At 47.0% G+C, this 5,040-nt stretch overlaps 1 non-coding gene across 1 annotated transcript; it reads right to left on the reverse strand.

The window, feature by feature from the left end:
• Window positions 1-4,408: 4,408 nt before the first annotated feature.
• LOC127584125 (U4 spliceosomal RNA) lies at window positions 4,409-4,531 on the reverse strand. The gene has a single exon (XR_007958353.1). It is a non-coding gene; the product is annotated as a U4 spliceosomal RNA (small nuclear RNA).
• Window positions 4,532-5,040: the final 509 nt, after the last annotated feature.

Consider the following 5,040-nt stretch of genomic DNA (forward strand, 5'->3'; position numbering starts at 1 on the left):
GAAGAGTCATGGGAGTTATACAGCATGGAAACAGGTTCTTCAGCCCAACTTGCCCAAGGCTAGTCCCATTTGTCTGCACTTTCCCATATTCCTCTATTCCTTTCCTATCCAAGTACCTGTCCAAATGTCTTTTAAATGTTGTGGTTGCACCTGTCTCTGCCACTGCGTCTGGGATACAGGTCATTATGGTCATTATACTATAACGTGATAGTTATGTTCCTAAGAAACCTCACGTTATAGAAAGCCACATTCTAACAGAACAGGGTGTAGTTGCCTTCAAAGTACCGATTTAAATTGGTTTTCTCGATCGTGATTGCCAATACGGCTTCCGTAATGCAAATAGCGTTCCCTAATCCATCAATCACGTTGTAACCAATTTGTGTTCTGGAAACACCGATTACAGCAGAATTACCTGTACTCATCACCCTCTGTGTGTAATCTATGTTTAATTCCTGTTTATCTTGTGAATGTTGCCTCTCTGTGCTCTGTGCCTGTGATGCTGCTGCAAGTAAGTTTTTCATTGCACCTGTGCACACATGGACTTGTGCAGATGACAATAAACTCGACTTTGACTTTCAAACTTGCCCCTCAGGTCCCCTTTAAATCTTTTCCCTCTCACCTTAAACCTATGTCCTCTAGTTTTAGACTCTCCTACCCTGGGATAAAGACCACCGACCTTATCTATGAGGAATGAAGGAATAAGCTTGCTAACCAAAGAGATTTACTAGCACAACCGCAAGGAAAATAGCAAAATGGTTTGCATTTCTATAGCACCTTTCAAGACCTCAAGGTGCCCAAACAGAACCAATGAAGTAGTTTTGAGGTGTCGCAATGTAGGAAATGTGGGAGCCAAGTTATGCACAGCAAGCTCCCAAAACAGCAATAATAACAAGGTAATCTGCTTTAGTTGTTGATTGAGGGATAAATATTGGTCAGGACACCTCCCCTTCATCAACAAGGTGGCACGGAATCTTCTCTGTTTGCCAGGGAGACGAGACAGGACCTGGGGTTAATGTCTCAGCTACAAGACAACATCTCTGACAGTGCACCATTCCCTCAATACTGGCACCAGGGTGACCAGCCAGGACTTTACTCAAACCACACACTAACTGAGCTGGAGTCAGAGACAAGGCAGACTGTAGCTGAAGCTCACTGCAACACATCCTTTCCACCCCCCCCCCCCCCCCACAGTCTATGCCAGGTCTCCAGTGGAGACTTTGCTCAGTTGTACAATGGCACCAGTCTGCAGTAATCATTATCAAAATACCCACAGGACCATTGGAGTATGGACAGAAGCTCATGATAACTCTGTAAAAAAAAGAGACAAAGTTCTCTCCATCTACATAATTCACATTTTGTAGTTAAGAGTCCTAGAGATATACAGTATGGACACCGGCCCTTGGCCTGACTCAGCCTTGCTGACTGAGATACCTCTGCTGATCCCATTTTCCTGCATTTGGCCCATATCCCCTTATTCCTTGCGAAACAAAGGACTGCAGATGCTGGAATCTAGATGAAAAACACGACGATGCTGGAGGAACTCAGCAGGCCAGGCAGCATCCGTGGAGAAAAGCAGGCGGTCAACGTTTTGGGTCAGGACCCTTCTTCAGGACTGAAGATAGGAAAAGGGGAAGCCCAATATATAGGAGGGAAAAGCAGAGCAGTGATAGGTGGACAGAAGAGGGGAGGCAGGGTGGGCACAGGGTGGTGATAGGTAGATGCAGGTGAGAGACAGTGATAGGCAGGTGTGGGGGAGGAGGGGAGAGCAGATCCACCAGGGGATGGGTCACAGGTAAGGAGAGAGGGGAGAAAGAGGCTAGGAAAGGGAAGAAGAGAAGAAACATGGTGGGGGTGGGGGTTACTTAAAGTGGGAGAATTCAATGTTCCCTCCTATATATAGGGCTTCCCCTCTTCCTATCTTCAGTCCAGAAGTAGGGTCCTGACCCGAAACATTGACCGCCTGCTTTTCTCCACGGATGCTGCCTGGCCTGGCCAGCATAATTGTGTTTGTCTCCTTGTTCGTCTCCGATCCATGTACCTGTTTTAAAACACTGTCATTGTACCCGGATCTGCCACTTCCTCTGGCAGCTCGTTCCATATACCCACCACCCTCTGGGTGAAAAACTTGCTCCTCAGATCCCCTTTAAATATTTCCCCTCTGACCTGAAACCTATGTGCCCTGGCCTTAGACCCCAGGGAAGAAAGACCGAGACTATCCACCCTATCTATGCCCCTCAATTTTATAAACCTCTATAAGTTCACTCCTCAGCCCCCTCCTCTCCGATAGGAACAATCCCAGCCTAATCCCATGAAACTACAGCCCTCTATTCCCGGAAACATACTGGTGACTCTCCTCTGCACCCCTTCCAGTGGCTCCACATCCTTTCTGTAGCGTGGTGTCCAGAACTGCACACGTTATTCCAAGCCAGCCTAATCAATGTCTGTACAGCTGCAACATGATGTCCCAACTCTTATACCCAATACCTCTGCCTATGAAGACAAGCAAGCTAAACACCTTCCTCAGTACCCTATCCACCTGTGTCGCCACGTTCAGGGAGCTATGAACTTGCACCCCAAAATCCCTCGGTACATCAACGTTTCTAAGGTCCTTGCCGTTTGCTGTACATGTCTGGCTAGTATTAGATGACCCAAAATGCATTACCTCACACTTATCATAGAGTCATAGAGCACTACAGCACAGAAACAGGCCCTTCAGCTCATCTAGTCCATGCTGACCTGACCTTCTGCCTAGTCCCATCTACCTGCACCCGGACCATATCCCTCCAAACCCCTCCCATCCATGTCCCTATCCAAACTTCTCTTAAATGTTACAATTGAACCCACATCCACCACTCCCACTGGCGGCTCATTCCACACTCACACCACCCTCTGAGTGGTTTCCCTTCAGATTCTCCTTATATATGTCAGGATTGTATAGATTAAATTCCATCTCCCACTGCTCTGCCCAAATTTCCAGCTGATGTATGTCCCTCCGTGTCCTTAGGCAACCATCCTCACTATCTACAACCCCACCACTCCGTGTTATCAGCAAACTTACTTATCAGACCACAGACATCCTCATGGAAGACATTTACAGAATATATATTACAAACAACACAAAGAAGCTGTATTAAATCTCACTTCTGTGGCATCCTGTCTGCTCGTGTCCAATGAGACAGAACAGTACAGCACAGGAACAGGCCCTTTGGCCCACAATGTCTGCACCAAACATGACGCTAAATTAAACCAATCAGTTCTGCCTGCACATGATCTATATCCCTCCATTGCCTGCATATTCATGTGTCTCTCTAACAGCGTCTTGAACGTCACTACTGTATCTGCCTCCACCACCATGCCTGGCAGCCCGTTCCAGGCACCCACCACTCTCTGTGTAAAAAAAAAACTTGCCCTGCACATCTCCTTTGAACTTACCCCCTCTCATCTTAAAGCTTTGCCCTCTAGCATTAGACATTTCGACCCTGGGGAAAGGATGTTGGCTGTCTACTCTATCTGAGCCTCTCATAATTTTATAAACCTCTATCAGGTCTTCCCTCCACCTCTGACAATTTGTCCAGCCTTATAGACATTACCCTCTAATCCAGACAGCATCCTAGTAAACCTCTTCTGAACCCTATCCAATGCCTCCACGTGGAAGGGATTGGATCTAGCTTAGATGGGAATCTTGGTCAGCATGGACCAGTTGGGCTGAAGGGCCTGTTTCCATGCTGTATGACTCTAAGACTATATAACCTGATGGTTGAAGGAAAGTAGCTGTTCCTGGGCGAGTAACTGCAGGGCACTGTGTAGATGGTTCACTCTGCACCCACCGTGTGCCAGTGGTGGATGGGGTACTAATCGTTACTTTTTAAGATCTCTGTATTAGTCACATGTACATCGAAACACACAGTGAAGTGCGTCTTTTTTGCTCAGAGTGTTCTGGGGGCAGCCCGCTAGTGTCGTCACGCTTCTGGCGCCAACATAGCATGCCCACAACTTCCTAGCCCGTACGTCTTTGGAATGTGGGAGGAAACTGGAGCACCCGGAGGAAACCCACGCAGACATGGGGAGAACGTACAAGCTCCTTACAGACAGCAGCGGGAATTGAACCCGGGTCTCTGGCGCTGTAATAGTGGTACGCTAATCACCATTATTTATTTTTGTACTTTATAGTAATTTTATGTCTTTGCACTGTACTGTTGCCGCAAAACAACAAATTTCACGACATATAAGTCAGTGATTATAAACCTGATTCTGATTGGCTGTAGAGTGCTTTGGGTCATTCAGAGGTCACCAAAGGTGCTTTGGAAATGCTCATTCAGATGGTGTACATGGTTCAGAACCACCCATAACAAGTGTTCTGATGACAGGATGTCGACCTAAAACTTGGATTGTTTCTCCTATTACAAGGACTGTAACAGTGTTACACTAATCGCTACACTACCGTGCCTGCCCTCGGGAAAAGTTTTCAGTAAGCAAATAATCGTGCCTCAGGCAAACCTCATCAGCTACAATACTGCCACTGCGCAAAGCTGCCTTGCAGCTGCCTTGTCCTGGGTGGTGTCGAGCGTTTTGAGATCCACACTCAGCTAGGCAAGCGGAGAGTGTTCCATCACATTCCTATTTGCGGCCTGGTGCAGAGGAATTAGGTGAGTCACCCGCTGCAGGGTACACAGCCTCTGAGACCTATCAGATCAGGCAGTGATGCAAGGATGAAAAACAGTGTTAGGTTGACTACCCTTACATCAGTTGACTTTAGATTGCCAGTGTCCGCAGTATCTCGCTTTCATTACGAGCCCAGGCTTGCTTCTGCGGCCTTAGACATCACGTGATCAATCCAGGAAGACCAGTTTTCAAAGCACTTCACTGCTCCTGAAACACTTCGAGACTCTAGATCAAAGTTGCTTCACAACCCAGGATCCTTAAGTGAGAAATTCTTTGAACATTGAAATATTTGCTGTGCGTAGTTGGAATGATATTTTCCACATCCTGTAGTCTCTCACATTACGTGGCTTCCCTCAGAAGGTACTGAGCATTACTAAT

Source organism: Pristis pectinata, chromosome 28 (genome assembly GCF_009764475.1).
Source record: "Pristis pectinata isolate sPriPec2 chromosome 28, sPriPec2.1.pri, whole genome shotgun sequence".
Taxonomy (NCBI): domain Eukaryota; kingdom Metazoa; phylum Chordata; class Chondrichthyes; order Rhinopristiformes; family Pristidae; genus Pristis; species Pristis pectinata.